General features: G+C 40.2%; 1 protein-coding gene across 9 annotated transcripts in view; it reads left to right on the top strand.

Moving 5' to 3' along the window:
* Nucleotides 1-21,125, top strand: part of FHOD3 (formin homology 2 domain containing 3) — a 407,898-nt gene that overhangs the window by 11,321 nt on the left and 375,452 nt on the right. The window lies entirely within an intron of this gene.

The raw sequence follows: 21,125 nt of genomic DNA, 5'->3' as shown, positions 1-21,125 counted from the left end.
GCTGTCTGTTACACAGCAAGATCAGTGTTTTTCATTTTTTAAAAAAGTCTGTATAGTTGCAGGGGAAAAGCCTGAAAATGTGACTCTTGAAGATTAAAAAGACAGCAAGAGCTTAACATGTTTAATTAAGAGTTAACACTTGAACGTATAAAAACTTCTTGGCTTGAAGAAAATAAATTTTAAGTTTTTTTTTTTTTCAGTGTTATGAAAGATATTTAAAAGCATCCTTGCAAATGCTGATTCAGAATAGGTCCTGTAATTGCTACCTCAGCACAGAAGTTCGGGAGCATACAGGGTGAGGACGGAGTTGTCTCCTCATTGGCAGTATTTTCAGGACAGGCTCGAAGTGGGCTGCTTTAGCGTTGACAAAGCTAAGTAATCTGAACAGCTGCTAATGAAGGTAAAAGGATATTGATTTTCAGTGTTGCCAAAATGTTGTCTTTCATGAGCATTAAATCATATTGAAATGAATTGGAGTAAAACTGTCATTTGTTTTAATGTTTTCCTTTGTGGGCTATTAATCAAGACAGGCGAGATGTGAGTGTATGTTCTGCCAACAAAGACATCGGCTAGCACAGAGCAACTGTCTGTGTAGTGCTGCTCCTCCCAATGCTGACTCCAGTTCACCATCACGGTCTCTCAACATGTTTCAACATGTAATTGCATTGGCCTATATACAGCAATGTGGCTGTCTTGGGCTTTAATCCTACATGTTGTAAGAGTGCTGATTGAATTGCAGGCTAAAAATAGGCTTTACTCAGACAGGCTGTATGCTATCAGTTGTGCTCTGCTTTGGCAGTTTGTTGGTAATATGACATAATTAAAAGTTGACAAAGGCAATAGGTAGAATGCTGTCCAGTGACTTCTAGGATTTTATAGTTGAACAAGGTATTTTCTTAGCTTGATGAAGTTGGCTAGTATGGTTACACCTTCAATAAGTGACCTACTGTATTAAATTCTTCAATAGTTCTGGTAGGCTGCTGAAAGAATGCTCTTGCCTTAAAACCATTCTTTAGATTAATGTTGCTTCTGTGGGAAAGCCACTGGTAATCGACCATAGCATTTGGAAATCATTATGGCTAGGTGTGATTTGAGTGACAAAAAAGAGGTTAGAAATATTCTTCAGTGAAGTGTAAGTTGAGCTATATTTACTTCCTTTATGTTGTTATGGTTTGTCACTGATTCCAGCAAATATTTCAGAAAGATATATGCAGCTGATGAGGGGAGAATAGCTTGCTATCTCACGAATAGTCATCAGCTAGTGTTATTTTAAGAAGTCTCAAGACAGATTGATTAAAATTATGCTCTCATGTTCTTCATCCACCAAATTAGATTTCTTGAAATAAAAACAGTAATCTAAATCTCTGAGATAATTAAGCACCGACTCATAAAATATAGTTTGGAGAAATATTCAAATGAAAAAAAACCCCCCTCTTTCCTTAGTGAATTCTTCTGAAGGAACCGGCATGGGATGCAGGCTGCCAAGTACTCAGACTCTGTGTTTAGGTGATAAAATTGGGGAAGGGAAAATAAACTACAAACAATTACTGTAAGAAGATTATTTTCTTGGGTGATTGTGTATATATGTAGATGCAATCAAAGCAATGTTGTACCTACCTTTGCTTTATCATGTTGGTTATTTGTCCATTTCTTCTAAATAAGTCAAGTCAAGACTGAAGTGTGTTCTGTAGGTGAGTCACAGGAGGTTAACGTTGAAGTCATGCCTGCCTGTTACTTTTTAACAGGCTGGCTGTTTGACGATTTAAAATAAAAGTGACTGATCTCATGCTGCATTTCCATGTGGCTACTAATAGTTTGTATGGTTTGAGTTCTTTCTGAAGGCAGATTCCTAAGAGAACCAAAGGCTGGAGTTAGGGTGATTGTACATGAGAAGAAGAGAGAGAAAAAAAAAAAAAAGAGGGAAGGTCTATGAAGTTTTCCTGGCCCAGAAACAGGAATACAATCATGAGCAGGTTGTTATCCAAATTTAGTATCTCTTGTAGGCTGTACTTTGTCAGTTGTAACTTTGCGAATAGGTGTTACGTCAAGACACTTCGCATGAGAATCTGTTCTAGCAGACTGAAACCCCTGTTTATTTTTGGATATCTCGGTTAAATATTGATAGGATTTGTTGTGAGAAATTGTAATTAGCTGCTTGGGGAAGTATACGAGTGATGTGGCATGAGTGTTCTTACCATCACCTGTGAGAGCATAGTTCTGTGACCTTGTGCCTGTCCTGCCAGGGAATTTGACTCTCGTATTTGCTGTTGCAGTGGAACCTATTTTGGCTTCATTGTAAAGCTGTCACCACTGGGCAAGGACCTGAGTGGTGCTCATATTAGTGTCCACCTTTACGAGCTAGTAATAGAAACAGAAAAACCTATTTCCTTAATCAGATGCTATTGAAGCTAATTACCGTGTTCAGTTTGTTTTTGTTCTGGAGAAGGGAGGTGAGTGCAAATCCGCAGCCACGGAATGTTTATACAAACACATCCTCGTATTTGGGCAATTAGAAAGGCGCATGTAGTGAAGCAATTTTTGTGCCACCTCTCATTCTTCCTACCCCTTCCCCTTGCTGTTTTTCAGTATTGCAGCCTGCACTCTGTAGCTGGAGGCACAAGCTCAGTTTACGAGTGATGGTAGTTTTGCGGGTCACTGTGAGTCAGCCTCCTGATGGTAGTTTTGCGGTCACTGTGAGTCAGCCTCCTCAAGGAGACAGATTTTGGCCGTTGATGATAACTACTTCGTTACTCTTGAGGGATGAAACCATGGTGATGGGTATTGCGCGCGAGACAACTGTCTCAAGTAACCAGGTCATGCTCCTTTCTCCCACTGCAGGTAAAGGTGGAAGAAAACTAGCCTGGAGAGAGGCTGTAGCTTTTCAAGAAAAGTGCTTATTTAAAACCTGGAAATAGTAGTATTGTAATTTTTTGATTCTCAGAAGCAATTTCTGAAGGGACACCTATGAAAAGGGTGCTGCTGTAACCTGCACTGCTAACAAAAAGATAAGCTAGGAATGAAATTAAGCTGTGAATTAAAACCTAATATTGAAAGCCTTGTGTACTCATGCCTACGTTACTCAGTTACAGTTGGGAAATGCACTGTTAGTTGCAAAGATGCTTGCACTGGGTAGCATAAATTTGACTTGTAATTTTTTGAGGTCACTGAGTGAAGAGCTTCTGTTTGAGGTTGAGAAGAGTTAAAGCTTTGGAGCCCTTATACATAGATGGATAGAACTTGTAGAGCTAGTACACTAGTGCAAAAGGAAAAAACAAAGTCCTTGTAATACAGACAAAACCTACCTTGCCCTTGGATGCACACATACATTTGTGGCAGAACAGGGAATGCAAAATAAATATTCTCTTGCCTGTATTAACCCTTGGACAATAGCCATTCCTTCTTCCCAGAAACATGAGAGGTTCTGGAGCATGGGCCATCAGCTCTTTGGGCGCAGGAGCGGGTGGGTGGGCGGAGGAGAGCGACGCCTGGGATTCCAGGAGAAGCTCTTCAGCGGAATGCATCCTAATGGCAAAATTGGCGTGAAGCTTAAATACCAATGTTGCTGCTGGCAGATTTTAGAGTTAACGTTTTGTTTATGCAGTTCTCCTTTGGGTGCTGTATTGTGCCCTTAACATAGTCTCCTAAAGCTGTGCAAAGCAAAACAAAGCACTAAGCTGATGAGCAAACTTTTATTCGCACCTTGTTTTGTTCTTGTCCAGGAGAAAATAGGTTTGTACTTACTCTGTTATTTTATGATTTGGGGGCAGGGGAATTATTTTGCTGTCTTTAAATTCTTCAAGCTTCTGTAAGTGAAAATAAGGTTAAAGAAGTATGTCTATTGCTTGGAACAAAAAATATTAAGTTTTTTCATCTTCCTTAAAATAAGTGTTATACCTGAGTCAGCCCCCGAGAAAACTTTCACAAATTAATTGGTATCCAGCTACTTTATTGGTCTGGAGGAAAAATACTTATGTCTCAGTCTCATCAATGTCATAGCAGCAAGTGTCTAAATTTGCTGTGAGGAAAACTGTGTTTTTAATGTATCTTAGGTGAAACATTTAAGTTATAGTTTTAATATACTAGTTCAATGTAGTAAAAATGCCCAGTTAGTGCAATAAAACTGTATCGAGATGGACTGTTTTTTTTTCTCAAGTGTAAACCTCATATTTGAAAGCAGTTAGTTGAACATTTGTTGGAAAAGTTTTTGGATTAAAGGTTTTACAGAATTTGTCATAGATAGCGATGTCAATACCTGCTTAAGCAGTTGATTTGGAACGTTCAGTCTCCTCCTTTGCCTGAAGGAACCTGTATCTCCATTTCCCACCTCTCAGGAGAGTGCTGTCACTGTTACATGTGAGTGGACTATTCCACATTTCTATTAAAAATAGAAATGCAATTTACAGGACAATGGTAATGTTTGACAATATGACGCAGGCTGCAGTCACCCTAGTTTTGGCATGTTGAATTATATAGTTCACACAGGGAAGGTGTTAATAAGACTTGCCTTTGGGATGTGCTTTTTCAATGGACTTAGGAGCCTTTTAACTGTTAGTGTTTCCTGTTAGAACACTAGTGCTATTTGGAATCGTATTAATGAGTAGGAACTCAGTTTCAAAAAAAACTACAAACTTTTGCTATAGCAGTTTAAGTCATTTAAATGGGAAGAAAGTAAAGAAGGAACACAGAAATGGGAACCTAAATAAAAATATCGCATTAATCATAACATCTGATTTGGGAACAAGATTTTTTTGAGCCACCCTCAGTTTTTGAGAAAATGAATGATGGGAAGAGATTTGCTTGCAAAAATACTTGTTGAAGGAACGCACCATGTTGGCATATATAGTGAGAGACTCTCTTGATGTGTAAGGTGCTCGCAATGCAAATGTATTTTAGTTAATTTTAGCCTTACTTACCAGATTGTAATGGGACAGTTGTCAGAGGTGAGGATATTTTCTCCATGCTCTTGATGACACAGTGCCGGCTAATACTTTGACTGCAGACCACACCTTACAATAAGTGATTTTGGTATTCTTCTGTGTGTCTCTATAGCATGGTGATGGATGACTGCTACTTGGAAGCCATTTTCCTAGTTGCTTAGCCATTGCCACTGAGGTTTTCTAGATGTGGGTAAGAGGAGGCATTTTTCTTGGAAGCTGGAGTCATCTGAAGTGGATGCAGTGGACTAGTGGGCCATGACTATGGCCTTAATGTGCAGCTTGGCTGGACTTTCGAATGTTATTTTTCCAGGAGATCTTTATAGTGAAGTAGTGGCTTAAGCAGTACGTTTCTGTGGTAACACCATCCTTGTGTAAATTACAGTAATTTGTTTTATTATCCAAAACTAAGGTGGTACTTTCACACATATTATAGATATTATTTGATTATTGAACGGACACTTAGTGCCTTTTGAGCACAGCTGATATCTGTCCTTTATCCTGCTTTTTCTTATGATTATATACTTCTGTTGTTTGCTACTGCTTCGTTAGTGCTTTGATCATGCTGTCAAATTATTCAGTCTTCAGAATATAAGACTAAACAGCTTCTGGTTTGTACTTGCCTGTTGAACTTGGTAGTTCTGCTTTTTCTCCTTCCTGTAAAAAAAATGCACCCTGCTTGATATTGGAATGGCTGTTTTGTTATGAGCCATCACTTAAGCTTGTTTAACAGTCAGCCAGCAACTGGTACAGGCTTTGCATGGAATTTGTTGCATTTTTTTATGTTGTTTTATGTTTGCAAGCAAGCAAACTGTTACCAGAGATTACAGGGCTGTGTGAAGCTTGACATGTTTAAGGGTACCTCAGCAGAGTGCTTTGTAAACCGAAAGTACTCTCAGCACAAGTTTAACCATAGACAGTAAGGAATAAGATTCCTTTCTCTTAGCATCCTATTGAGGTTTCGGCACCCACGCTGTCTTTTCCAGCCACAGGAGGGGCAGCTTGTTACTGTGACACTGTTGTTTAGCAATCAGGGCTGACCCTTCAGGGGTGGAAATTACTGCGTGACTTGATTCCACTCTTTGGAAGATGATCATAGCGTACCAAAAAGGTCTATGACTGGGGAAAAGAGTGTCTTGAATATTTTGTGCTAAATGTACCACTGTTCTCAAGTGGACTTGTGTCGCCTAATGGTGAATTCCAGCCCAGGCTGTGGCGGGAGGGAGGGACTCCTGGGTCAGCCCCTGGCGTGTTATGTTTTCATTTATATGCTGAGGTGCTCTTATGCCTTTCTGCAACGTGACCCTCTGTGCCCTAAAGCTATGTAAGCTCTGTTGTTGTTTTATGGATCCAGTTTTCTGGTTGGGTGTCTTGCCAAACTGAGTGACCGAGAGCTGTTTGTCACCCTCACTTGAGTGGTTGCCTTTGCTTAGCAGGGAACCCTGCTCCCACCACTCCTCACAGGGTCATTAAGGTGCACAAATATATTTAAAATCTAGATCATCCCAGTACTGTTGGGATAAAAAAGTTACTGCATATGCCCAATGGCTGAAATCTTTAATCCAGTATTGCTTTAGTTCTCCAGAGGAGCTGCAGGTCTCGCTGGCTGTGGCACAGGCTGGCCTCTGACCACCTCTCTTGGAAGAATTGACAGGAGGTCGCTGGGGACCACATCAGGTGTGAAACCAAAACTCAAGCTAATGAAGTGAGTCTGCTAAAATGCAAATGAGTCAAAAACCACCCAAACAAAAATCTACGTGTTATCTAGATTGATGTGGCCTTACACCCTTGCCCTGTGGGCTATCTCCTTCCCCTTGCTGACAGCTCTCCGGAGGAGGGCAGCCAGCTGTGCCTTTATAGCCTGGTACTGTTTCTCGCTCACAGTTTGGCCGTTGCCTAACAGAGGTTCAGGTGGTTGCTGCTCCGGCCTCTGCCCAGGCAGCCTGTGGTGAGACTGAAGATGTGAAGGTTGCTTTTGGGACAGGGCCTGTCTGTGCCAGGACCCACTAACCTCAGCTTTTCTGGCATTTCAGGGGCCTGTGGTCACAGGCCGCCTTTCCAGGTTGAGTGTAGCAAAGGGGTAGGAGGAGGGAGCCAGGCAGAGACCAGGCAAGGCCCTGAAACTTAGGATCCAGTGCCTGTGGTGGCCAAGATCGCAAACACTACCTGTAGGAGTATTTTTGTTCCCCTGGTCTACTACAGACAGGGAAACCAGCATTGCCAAAGCTAATGGGGGGAGCCTAATGCTGGGGTTGAGAGATCCTACATAAGCTTAAATAGCAAAGCTTCGCTTGCAGGATTTCTGTCGCGTACTCGCAGCATTGCTGGCTTTTGTATGCAATGCTGAACTTTGAGTCGTGGTTCCCCTCCAGTGCAAGGACAAGGTTACCACTTATAATAATTGCAAAGTATAGTAGAAATTGACTGCAGATCTAGACTGAAGGCTGTTTACAACCCCCTACCCTGATTATTTAATGAGTTGTTTCTAAAGAAGGACTATATTTACTTACTAGTAATCAATATTTTCATATGGTTCTGGAAGGGCAGTCAGGACAAATCAATTGTGTGTATTAACTTTTCTGTTGGTGCATAGGGCTTGCAGTTACTCATCAGTGCAATTTCTTACTATAAACATAGTGCAATTTCATATCATAAACATTATGTCTAAATGGAAGAGTAAAAGAGAAATATCATAGATTTCAGTCTTGTACTAAAAGTGTTTCATGCCCCAATAAACATAAAATCAAGATGTTTAAATTTTTTGCTAGTGCAGCTCAAGAAATGACTTCTTACAATTAGTCTATTTAAAAAAAAAAGATACTCTGTTAAAGATTATCTTCTCTGAATACGTTCAGAGAAAACAGATAATTGAGACGAAAACAAACTGCCTTCAGAGCTAAACAAAGCTACATACTCTAGGCAAATCCTTGTAAGCTAGATTGCCAGAGCTTTCTACTTTGCTCTGATGCAGGAGGTATTGAAGACGACTGTGTGTGCCTATTTGTGGAAGACCTGGGCTTATGGTGAGAATGAGAAGTCCTTGTATAGCCATGATTATGATGAGATCTGACTCTCATTCCAGTGAGGGAGAACACTTTTGTGTTTGCTCCCTACAAATCAGGACCTTCATCTTTTCCTGTTTGGTATTTCCTAAGGTATTTTTTTGGCAATCTGAGAAAACTCTGGGCACAGAATCTGCCTGTCCCTACAGGTGGCCATGTGCAGTCCCAGTATCTTCTCTGGGAATTGTGCCTGTGTATCTATGAGGAGTGGGTATGTTGCTGCCAGAATAATCAGACAAGGGTATGTTAAATAAACCTGCAGACCCAGTCTTGTATAGTGCTGCCCAAGATGGCAGCTGACATGTTTCCTATTTAAGAAAAAGCATGTGATATTAACTTTGCTTTCCAGCATTGCTTGCTTAGGCTTCTTGTGCTGCTCTCTGAGGAAAAGAAGGCTAAAATAAGCAAAAGACAAAGCTGCAAAGAGAAGTAGTGTACTTTTCTTAGATGGGTATGTCAGCCTTTACTCAGGTCTGAAATAGAAGCAGGAGCCCTCAGGCCTGAATGTTGGGAACACTTGCTGATAGCTTAACTGGATCATGTTAACATACTAAACAATTTGAGAGAGAAGATTGTTGATACAGAGGTACAGAAACAATGTTAGCAAAGGTATTAGTCCCTGTGCTGGTGGGGGGAAAGAGGCAGCAGTTATTGCCTACAAGACATTGGGAAGTTACCTCTTGATGAGGAAAAGCAGAGAGACACGACATACTGGCTACTGAAAAATCACGACCATCAGGGGTTCTGCATCTTATGACTTAACAGATATTTTATAGATCTTCGTATCATTAAAGCTACAGCAAGACTGTCCACTCAAAGTAGTAATTTACAAGGCTTATAGGAATGGAAAGAAGCCCTTGTTTTGACCTACTTCATGTAATTGCAAATAGAGATTGTGTATTTTTTTAATTGTATCCACTCTGTCAAATTTTACTTGCTTTAGCATGCCAAGCAAGGATAGAGAATTTGCAAAATACTTCTAAGATGCAAGGACTGGGAAGACTTAATTGCTGCTTACTCTGTTAAATGATCCTAAATTCATCTGGTGCAGTCTGCACCCATAACCTATGGATACATTTATAATAATCCCATAAGCAGCTTGTTGGAAAGAAAGTATTAATGGCTGTCATGTAGGAAAAATAAGTTGGGACTATTAGATATCTGAGACATCTGGAAGGGCCATGAATTTCCTGGTGGAAAACCTTCTCAGTGAAACACCTGGGGCTTGTTTCTCTGTCTAAACCCAAATAACGTGAAAACTGTTTGAAGCATGTATTTAAACGTAAAAGCTAGCAGGATGTTTGCTCTACCAGCGAAGAGCAAGGAAATGCTTCAGAAAAAAAGGACACAAAAAACCCAACCTGAAATACCACTGCTGTGGAAATTAAAGTATCATTTTCAAAAAAGGAAGAAAGACTAGGAATGTCTTCTCATGTGCATAGTTGCTCTTTGCGCTGAAGTAATGCTTAGAGAAAATGTTTTTTGATTTTTTTTTTTTTTTTTTTTTTGTGTGGAGGGGAAAAGTGTATTTTTAATTTCTTACTTTGAACCTTCTTCATGCATGACAAAAAGGTGCATTCCTCTCCTGGTTTAGGATGATTGAGTCAGCTATTCCTTGCCTGGCCAAGCTGAACAACCATAGCTGTTGTTTTCTTTTTAATTGGGCTTCACAATGGTTTTTGGATCATCAGAAACTTCCTACTACTTAGGTTGTCAGCAGTTTTCCAATCTGTAGATCTTTGTTGTTGGCTTCTGTTTTGTTTGGGTTTTTTCCTTTGGACCACTGCCAGGATGGGCTTGAATGTTGCCTCTCGCCTTTTTTCTTTTTTTTTTTTTTTTTTCCTTCTCCTTTTCCCTCTGGGAAGTGAAAGCTCAGCCAGAGGGGCCGGAGGCAGGAGAAGCATGGGTCTCCATGGCCACAGGGATGCCCTGGGGTGCCTGGGGTTGCCATGGCTGTGCACCAACCAACTACAACAGCAAAGTGCCTGTGGAGAATTTCAAAACTCTTTCCTCTTTCACGGACAGCCTTTTGAATGCATCCCCAATACTCAGTCCTCCCTCCCCCCCCCGCCCCCCCCCCCCCCCCTTAAATAGAGCAGGGCTAGTATATCAACAAGGGAGTGTTTAAGCACTGCAAACCAAACAAAAGGTTTGGGCCTTCTTGCATGTTGAAAGGACCTGTTTCTTATTTCACTGACACGCTGTTGGAGAAGGTGACATTGTCCCTGTGGAGCCGGTGAAGTTACACCGGTGTGTACATTGTGAGGTTAGAATGGCACCAAAGACCTTGATGCTTTTCAAACTGAAATTGTTTTTATGCCTTTTTTTTTTTTTAACCTAAGGGTTTTGCCTCCATCCTTTTACTGTGTAGTGTAAGACGGCAGCTTAACCAAGCCAAGCTACTCTTCCCACTGTAAGAATTGCTTTCAAATTAATTGGCAAACAAAAGTACCATGAATAAAACAGAGCTTTGTGCTTCGTATTTCAGAGTTCTTGATTGTAGCTCACTCTCGCTGGAGTGTGCGAGCTATGTGAGACATTTGTCTGTAGTGAATGAAACTGGAAGGATGAATAGCTACAGCTCTGAGGTAAAGCTTAGTTGTGTTTTTGTGGTGTAATAGCGGTTAAGCCCATACTGAAAATAAATTAGTTTTTACTGCAATTCATAGTAAAATCAATACTGGAGAGAGAGAGTAATGACTATTCTGTTTTTCTTGAATGTGTTGTTTACTTGTTTCTGTATTTTAGGGCTGTGCTACTGTGTGGTGTGGTTTGGTTTTGTTTGTTTTTTGTTGTTTTTTTGAGTGAGGAGAGAGTATCATGATTATAGAAGGAATATGGAAAGTGAGAGACATACCTGTCTCTCCCCTTCCTACTAGTTGCTCAAAAGGCATGCTGTTTTTATCAGAGTTTTACATTTTATTTGAGCCAGATACTTTTTAATGAGATTAAACTACTTTGTGGAAGGGAAACCTATTTTAGTCATTGTTATTAGTTAACATGATGCTTTTTCTAGCATAAGGTAGTATATAATTAATTCTCGTATCAGAAGAAAGCATATACTTTTTTTTTTCCAGACTTTTGAGAATGCAGCAAGTACCAAAAGGCTGTGTTTGGAGAGGAGGGATGAGCCTGTGATAAATGCCTTGATCCGAGGCTTGGGAGAACATTTGCTCTTTCTGAATGTGCCAAAAGCTTACTGTTTGACTGTGGGTTAACCACCTTAGGGTTGATTCTGCTGTGGGAAGTGTGACTCTTACCACTGCTTGAAATTTACTCCTAGCTTTGTTCCAAACTGCAAGTATTGGGCATGTTTCTCCATGTGAAAACCTTCAAACTCTTTCCAGTTTTTAGTATTAAAGGTGTCTCCTCTACACGCAGCCACGTTTCCTTAATAAACCACATCCACATTCTCATTCAACTCTAAAACATAGATCATAGATCATTACTATGGCTTCTTTTGCCAAAGAACAGTTTTCCATCGCAGAGTTGGGAAGTCCCTAGTTTTGTGAGGTGCAAGTATGGTGTTTCTGCACCTTCTGGGAAATACCTAACCAACTGGTCCATACAACTTCAGGACATGTGGGTATGTGATAGAGTATTTCAAATTATTTTCCTACAAGCAGCTGTGAGGAGCACTTGAATTCAACCAAATGGTTATCAAGGCTTATCTGTGGTACAAAATGTTACACCAATTAATTTGGAAATAGAGAGCTGTGTGCAGTCTAGGCCAGCTCCTAAGAGCATACTCCGAAGGGCTAGATCCCCCCAATCCACTTAGGCATCTCTAAAATAATTTTGACAGCTTAGTCTTCAAAAGATGTCCACAGTATCTTCCTCTTCCTCACTCTCAGATGTCTAAGGGTTTGTTGTTCCATAAGACATTGGCTTGGGTGGCAAGTCAGCATCAGACACTTCCAAACAGCTCCTCCTGGGCTGTTTTTACAGCTTGGTGCCCAGTTGCATTGCTAGGAAACCCAACTGTTTGTCATGAGGTAGATTGTCAAAGTGATCAATGCTAAAAGTAACCACAAGAAAGTTGCTGCAACTGCTGGACAGAGGACTAGAGTACATCCATGAGGCTCCAAAGTTTGACAAGTGCCAACATGGCTGATAACGGCATTTAGGTATGTAAAGGTGCCACGTATGTTTGGTCTTGTAAGTGTCTGTGAACATTCCCAGCATCATATCTGCAGGCAAATCCATTTGGAATTTATAAGCTAGACATCTGCAAGTCTAATCAAGTGCTGCAGAAAACCATGTTCAGTCTTAGTGGGTTTGACCCATGTTGCCTGTCAAAACTGCTATTTGTGGTTTATTTTGGTCATTCAAATGTTTTTTTTAAAAAATGTTGGGAGCAAGCACTGGAAACAAGGGCCCCAGGTGGACTGGTTTATACGAGCTTTTATGCTTATAGCAAAGTACAGGTAAGTTGTGGTTCTTTTTGTGCATAGAAGAAAGTGATAACTATGGCAGTGATCTACAGTAGTTAATACCAGATGGTTTAGAGGGATACTTGAGTACCACCCTGATGGACCAATTTAAATAATAGATATTGGATGTTTGATGTCTTGAAGCATACATGTTTTATATGCTCTTAATTACAAGAAATTAGCCTTCCTATTCTTAGAAGTATTTAACTGCATTTGATGTCTAAGCTTTGAACTCTAATTAGGAGCTTTATTGTCCCATTATGTACTGTATTTAAGGCTCACTTTTAAACAGTTCTGTATTTCTTTCATTTCTTTATGCCTTTGTTCTTTAAAAGCTAAGAGCATAATTGAATTTCTTTTTGTTCGAAGACCACAAGCCTCCCTTGCTTTTCCCCAAACTATCTCAGTCTTTTTGTTCTCTTATGGCATCGTGTAGTCCTTGCTGATACCATTTAGAGCCTGTCCACTGCCAAGGAAAACAGATCAGGAGTTTATTGCTAAAGCCATTTGTTTCTGGTTATGTTCTCTCTATGCCGTTTGAAACGGTGATCAGAGTGTAAGCAAGGAATCGATACTGTTGAGATATGGCTGGTAAATTACGGCATTCATTCTTTCCTTACAAACTTGTATTTTACTTGTAACTGAGTTGGAGAGTGTGGTTTTCTGTTTCAGTATTTTTCAGATGTGATCCTAATGAATGCAGAGGTTCTCTTTTGTTTGCCTGTTTTAGTCCAGACAACCGTTTTAAAGCTGGGGGTTGAAACTGCTTGGCAGCTAATCAAACAAGGAAGACATGGATGATTAAAAAAAAAATAATGAAGACGCATAAGTGCCAAATAAATTCTGCTCAAGGGTAGAAAAATCTGACTTTAGATCCCTTGTGCTTCTATAAAATCTGGAAGTAGGAGTTAAGAAGAGAGTCTGCAGGGTACATGTATTTTCACCATTTTTTCAGTGTTCTTGTATTGAGTTTCATTCTCTTAAACTTTTTAATGATGGTATTTTAATGACTTCCCAATTGACGTTTTGTTTTGAAATTACAAAGCCTTTAAGAGGCAGTCTAAGTATTAGGAAGAATTGATGACTGTAGTCATTAGAATATTGTTAGTAGACAAAGTCTTTCATTTAAACTTCCAAGATTCAGGCTGTGTCTGAAAAATTATTCTGTTGACAAGTGCATGATGTTCTTTTGGTAATCCTGCCATGCTTAATTTTCTTTTGTATTTCACACAAACCTTTGGTGTGAATGTGTTTAGTGTGTTTTCCTGTATTTTAACCTGTGAGTTTGTGCTAGTGTTCTGTGGGTTTTTTTTTTGGTTTTGTGTTATGGTGGGTTTTTTTTGGTGTGTGTGTGGTTTTTTTTTTTTTTTTTTTTTAGTTTTCAGATAACTAACCAGAAGCCTTTGGGTCAAGTTTTGATTATGAAAAAAGACACTTTACCCCGGGCTTCCTGTTTCTTTTACTGACTCTGTCTTTGACTCTCATCAACTCCAAATCTCCCCTGCTTTGGCCCTCAGAATTTTGAATTTTGCTAAAACTGGAGTAATTTTAGAACTACTACCTCCTCCTCTCCCTCTGAAGCTGTCGTCTTTTCCCCAAAACCTCCCTGCTCCAGGTTTCTGAATGGCCTGGTATCTTGTCTCTGTTTTCTCTGTTCTCCTTAGTTTTGATTTTTCGTAGAGGAGGGATCACAGATGCAAATAACCTCTTCTCTCAAAGACTGGTTTTAAGTACAGCTTATCTGAGGACTGACATTCCAGCTGCATTATTTTTAAAAGGGTGCAGATGTGAGTCATATGGGTGGAAATGCAATTTACACATGAGGTTAGGGGTGGGTATCTTACTTTTTGTGGTATATTGTCTATAGGTGTATAGCCACTGTGTCAATGAAACCACCACTGCTGAAGATGGATTGCATTTATTGCTTACTGTGTGCTTGCTGCGCCTCTGTAAATGGTGGGGGCGGTTCTGCAGTAGTCCAATACTTTAGTTTTGTGATAGGGTAGTGGACAATGTGTGGCGTCCCAAATGCAGTAGAGTAGTGATGATGGAATCCTTAGAACAACCTGTGTCTTTTAACTGCTCAAGCAAGGTGGAGGATACTAATAGAAAGCTTGTTCTCAGGGACATGCATAAAGAATAAAAGGCTGCAAGTCATAGGTTCATTCTGCTACATCACTCAAAAAATATACTTCAGTTTCTAGCTTAACAGAAATACAAAAGAAGCCAGATGGAATTGTTTGCCAAAATGAAGTATGATTTTTGCTTTCCTGGACTACTTCTTGCCTTTAAAGGAATGATTTCTGAGATTTTAACTCGGTGTTTTTCCTACACACACATACACGCACTCTGAACAAAAGATTCCTCAGATGATAAACTCCATTGAAGCTAATCCTTTCCCTCCTCCTCTCTCTTTTCTTGACCTATCTCCTTCTTAGAGATTATTTCCATTTCCTTGGATACCTTCACAGTAATTCCAGCCAAATGGTAATGAGAACGTGTCAGCTGTAGGCATCCCCTGCGTATCAGTCAAAAAGCTATATATACTTCCAAATAAAGGATCCTGTTCTTAGGGTCGCTCTCCTTTCTGTTCAGCTGAAGATGTACTTAACCACAAAGGTGAGAAGAGCTAGCTCTTTGTCGTCTTAGTTAGGAAAAGCTGAACACGGATGGGGAAAGGGAATGGAAGAATCTAGGTGCCAAAAAGTTAATGACAGGATGCAGACGTTAGGTTATTCTCATCCTGTAGGATCATTGTGTTTACCATGAGAAAACTAGAAGATGCAGTAGTTTTTTTGGGGTTAAAGAACTGGAGAGTTTTTGGTCTAAACATTTTGACTTTGCTAAGTTCTACTGGTGGCTGTTTGGTTTGTGGGTCATCTCAAATGTAACTAATTTAACTTAAAATAATTAAGTGGAGGAGAAAGAACGTGTAGAATTGCACGCTGCATGAGGAACTAGCACATAGTTTTTATGCAGAAATTCAATTATTTTGAGTGTTTTCAGTTAGCTTTTTAAAGTTTATATTAAACATTGCAGTAACCCCCATCTCTAGATGAATTTATTTGGCTTTCTCTTTCCTTGACTGTTGACTTTTTGAGCACTCATGCTTTCTAACAATGCCTGTGTAGCTGCTGTTGGAAGCCATGGTGTCATACTTGGACATGGCTACACTAGTAAATTCTAAATTGCTCCCTGTGGAGCACTGCATTAAAGGGAATCATGAAGCAAAAGGTCTGCGAGTTAGTGACATAAACGTCTAAGAATAGCAACAGGTAGGCATCTACATGTTACATTTTTGCTGTGGGGTGTTGTCTGTGTTTCAGAGACCCCTGATGTAGCAGTTTCAGAATTTTGAACTCTGAACTTCCTTTTATTATGCTTAAGTCAAACCCATAATATTAATATAACAGCTTTCTGTGTTTGTTTTCAGTGCCTTTGTTATTTCAGCAGAATATTTTTATTGGCAGTGTATTGTTCCAGTGGCTCTTGAGGATCTAATGTGGCATTAATGTTTCACTGTATTACCTGACCCCAGGAGTATTTTGTGGTGTCTATGAGGCCAGAGATAAAAGCTGCTGTTTCAGACTAGGAGTGCAGGCTACGTTCAAAATACCAGTGCTTGCATATCAGAGTAGCAGTTCCTTTTAAAGTAATTGTGCTCTGACGGCCCTACGCCCAATTGTGCAAACCTTCGGACTATACTTTATGTGTAGGCACGGCTCCATCAATGCAACTGCATATAAGCTCCCCAAAGCATACAAAGTTTGTGAAGTAGTTTGACAATGGCAATTACTGTGCTAAAAGTAAACCAGAGGTATATTAACATTAATAACTACTCCTACAAGGTATGCTAATAGCTCCTGAAGAGCTGCAAAATTGGGGAATGCTGTTGTACATGCTAATTACTGCTTATGATGTAAAGTTACAGATCTAGCAAACCAGGTTGGTGGTTTTTTTTCTTTTCCTCCAGCCTCTAAATGAGTATGGAAGAGCGAGTTTCTAGAGTTCAGAAACCTTGCTGACTTTTGTGACCGTGGATGACTGAAGGTGGCACAGCTGCCTTCTCCATAAATGGCCTTCTATATAGAGCATGTGCCCGACCTTAGTTTTAAAAATCTGACCTCACAGAAGTATTGGTTTTATTCCAATTTTTGAATATTTTTTAAGAAAATACTTTGAGTTACAAAACTATATTTAAAAAGGAAAAAAAGTATGGGAAGAATGAGTATAGTTTTGTTTTAAGCAATTGCAGTGGAGCTACTTGGAGCATAGGGACTTTTAGATTGAGACACAGTGATTGTGTGTTGGGTTGCTGTCATACTTGAAGATGAGAGCAGTTTTTAGAGTACACTGTTAATTTCAGGCACTAACATTTGGCTTACAGATTACTTGCTTTCCTTTCATCTCATTAATGTCAAGCTTTTTACCTGAGATGGGTCATGTGGCATCACTCCTGGGCTAGATGCTTTGATCTTTCTCCATCACGTTGCCCAAAATGAATATGACTGGAACATGCATAACCATGGCACAGACTGGTGAGCACCTACTTACATGAGAGGGGAGAGACCAAGGCCCTCAGCAAGAGGGCAGTCAGTGGTAGCTCTGAAGCCAGATAATTATTCTGGTGGGTTGGCTGTGGTCTGTGGGATGCAATTAGACCATCCCCGTTTTTCATTACTCTGTGGGAACTGGTAGTGACAGCAATCCTGTTACACTTTAAAGGGCCAGCTGTGTGCCAGTGCAGAAAATCCACATCTGCTGATCTGTAATAAAATTTCAAAAGCATTAAAATATGCTTTCTGAAAATAGAATGGCTGTTCTAAGTTTGAAGTTTGGCCTTGGGTGGAAAAGTATCAAATATTGGTTTGCACCAATCAGTTTGTGCAGTTTGCTTAGAAATATGGAATATGTTTGGGCTGGTAGGCAGGCAGGGCTGTGTGGGGTTTTGTGTGTGTGTGTGGTTTTGTCGTCCAGGCCCCCCCCCCGCTTTTTCCTGGGTAGAAATTGGTTTTAGTAAAGAAGGGCGGGAGATGGCAATGCAGGGGGAAAACTGGCATTTGTAGGCCTTGTTAACAGGATTGCCATTGCACTGGAAACAGCTGACCAGAAGGGAGTGTGTTTAAAAACTGTGTAACTGGAGTGTGAAAATGTGTCAGACTTGCGATGTGTAAAGCAAAACAAGGCTTTTGATTTAGAAAGGAAAAAACGAGTGTAAAGGACCTTTGCTTTCTATCAACCCTACTCTGTAAAGCATCCTGTAGGTGAATAAGGAATATGCCACCACTAATGAGAACAATTACAACCCAGTAATGTGTAAATGAAAGATGAGCTAAGACATTTGAGTAAGATAAGGATTTTCTGAGTTTGTTCCATAAGCTAGAATTGAAGAGGGATTTTTATTTCTGCAGCTTGATACTGGATTACTGTAATCTCCCTCTCACTCTCATTCCCTTTATTTTATAATTTTGGAAACAACCAAATGAGCAAAATAATCTGCCTGGTACCTCTAGCTAGAATACTGGAAATCTGGTGAGAGTTGGTTGTACTTCTAGCTAGTGGCTGCAAAGTCAAGTGGTTCTGGCGATTTTTAGTAACCCCGGTAAACAAGTGTATCCTCCTGTCTCTTAACGTAGGGCACTTCATCTTATGAATGTGATCCTTGATCCCTATCTGAACTGAATTTTTGAATGGTGCCTAGCTTTATGTAAACAGAAGATAGAATACTGGGAGTGTTTGGCTCTATGTTTGCATGCATTGGCTGCTGACTTGGTAGCATCTTGGCATTTAGGAGAGATTTGTCCAAAGTATGTTTTTCTGAATGGATTCTCGAGGCAGGGTGTTGGGGGTGAGGAAAGAGCATCTCTCCGTGATTGATTGTTGAAAAATCCAGCTCTGTGGTCTTTGAACAAACAGGGAAGAAGAGAAGCTTTTCTAATGGCTTGTGGCTCTGCCATGCTTTTTGAAAAGGCAGGACCGTGCCTCTGGCATTTCCCCTCCTTAACCTCTGCCAACCTGCTGCTGCCTTGGGACAGAGATGTTAAAACAAGCCAAAGGGAAGTCCACTTTGGATGCGTGTTAATCTAGCAAACCCTTCTGGAGGAAAACACTCACAGGTGTTTCTGTTGGCATGGTAAGGTGCGTGTTGCTTCTGTGTTGAATTATTTACCCACTGGGCTTCTTGAGTGAGAAGACTGGTGTGTACGTGGAGGGCTCACAAGTGTGTGCAAGGAGGAGGCAGCAGTATCCAGTCTGTGGGTGGGCGTGTGGGTTGTGTGTGTTTGGAAGCAGGCGCTTCATTCTTCTCGCACCCCCCACCCTCTGGTTTTAGGTGTTTCTCTTGGATTGTAAGAAGCTAAAGGCAGTAGATGAAAACAACGAATGAACTGAGATTTTTCTTTTTTTTTTTTTTCCTATTCATTTAACTAGTTTCTGAAAGTGGCAGTGGTCATTTATTGTCATCAGGTAACTGGCTGATTGTCACCTTTTCTTCCCCCTGTTCTTTTTTTTTTCTTTTTTTTCCCCCTGCTGTTCCTTGCTCCTTTTGGTGATGTGCTTCAACTCTGAAATTCGGAGAAATGACAAGCTTTCCTATTGTGCAGCAACAAGGGCCTCTTTATGAAGAGAAATTGGGGTTACCTCTTTGTGGGTCAGTGTTTGAAACAAGGAAAAAGTCATCACTGGTGTACTGCTGTCAAACTATTTTGAGTTGTCTCAAGCGTGATAGCCTTGCAGTACCAATTATTTTGGCCCTGCAGGTTGGGGGACTAGCCACTACTAGCTAGATTTGGTTACCTGCAAAAGAAGATGATAAATGGACATTCTGCCCTATATTCTTGATTTCCTGGCAGCCTATAAAGAACATTTGAATGAGTTGGTCGCTTAACTTTCCCCAACCTGTGTGTGTTCATGTGGCAGAGAGATTGTGATTTTGTCATTAGTGATATGATCACATACTTAACTCTTCGTGTCTTGCCTTATTGAAAGCACAGTGTGGTTCTGCTCTGAGAACACCTGCAGAGAAGCGTGGGGCGGTGTGACCTGTTTCCTTTCCTGAAGATGTTTGGGAATTGAATGAAGCGGGAATCTGCAAGAGAGAAAAGTATGCCATGGTTGCAGATAATGGATGATGCTGTCCTGAAGTTCTGGCATTTATCTGCGCTGGTCGTTTGGTTCTGGCTTCTCAAACAAAGCTGTTCCTTCTGTTCTGAGGGGACTCAGCTTTTGGTTCTGTGATCTGACTCTCAAATTCAGTCAATTGTTGCTTTTTTTTTGAAAACTGTAGGGAAAATATCTAAAATATAGGCATAATATATGCGTATATATGTACACATGCATATACACATAGGAAACTGTTGGGATGGTGGTGTTTAGGTCTGTGTGTGTGCATGATGCTTTTTTTGGTTTTCCATTTGTGCTTGTTATGGTTGCAAGCACAGGTACTATAATGGTTGGACGGTGTGGGTCAGTTGCCACTGCATGGATACCAGCTATGATCCGAGAAAGTTCAGACATCTCTTGGTTCCTGTTTTGGAACGTTTGTTGCAGAAAAAGGTAAATCTTGGACTGGTTTAATTTAGTAGCTCTACTTGTATTTCAGTAGCACCTACTACTACTTGATACCTATCTTGTCATGACAGAGTACAGATCTTAATGTTTCAGTGAGGTTTCAGCGTGAAACTGAAGATGATAATTAGCACATCAGTTAGCTTTTTAATGAGGAAGATGTGTAAGACAGTCGTCGTCTCCTTGCTTCCTTCATGTAGACACAGTGGGAGGATGCTTGCTGGTAGCTCTGGCCATCCACAGTTGGTGATTCTGGCTATAATGCATGCTTCAGTGACCGCTGCATGTAACAGCTTTTGTTCCTTCACTCCTGTGAAAGACACGACTCCTAGGTAGACCCACTCTTTATAGAGATGAGAGAATTGGGGAATATCCATAGGGATTAAAAAATATGCTCTGGATATTTTCTCAAGAAACTCTTAATTTGAGAAGATGGGAATGTAGCTGAAATGCATGCATAGTTTTTATAGCTTTGCAGAAGCTTATGATATGGTTTGATACTTAAGCTGCAATGAAAAAACTTGAAGACTTGCAGAAGACTGAGAATGGAGTAATTCTGTGTTTGACTCGGAGAAGTAGCATTATACTTGTCCCATTTGATGAAGTGTCTCCCTGTTGATGTTTCCATGATACCTGTAGTATTCTTTTAATGTGACTGTAGAAAAGTATGGAAAATCACTGTGAAGCCTGCAGGATGAGTTGCATTTAAATGACTTATATCAACGTTTTAGCTCTTCTGAGCAATACAGTAAAGCGTGATACAAAAAATGATTAATGATTTGAAGGGGTGGGCAAGAGAGATTTTAGAAAAAATGGTTTTTGTAAGCTTATGAAAAGATCTTGGAGAATTTGACTTTGTGGCCATAGCATAAACTGGTTATGCAGTTTAATAACAAAATAATGATCTGAATTTTGGGACCAGTGGGGAATGCTGAAGAGTTAAACAGAACAAAGTGAAATAAATTGAATTAGTTTTGAAAAAGTTGAACAGCAGTCTCATTCATGATTATGGAAAACAGCTCAGTTAAATGTTTTTTGAAAGACTGTCATTACTCATTCTGTCTTTTGATTGTCTTAAGAGAAGATGGGTGGTGTTAAGGATTTTAATGTGAATTATGATCAACGGGAAG

Source organism: Nipponia nippon, unplaced genomic scaffold, assembly GCF_047370975.1.
Source record: "Nipponia nippon isolate SJK-2023a ecotype South Korea unplaced genomic scaffold, ASM4737097v1 scaffold_1, whole genome shotgun sequence".
Lineage (NCBI taxonomy): Eukaryota > Metazoa > Chordata > Aves > Pelecaniformes > Threskiornithidae > Nipponia > Nipponia nippon.
This window is presented reverse-complemented; position numbering and strand designations above follow the sequence as displayed.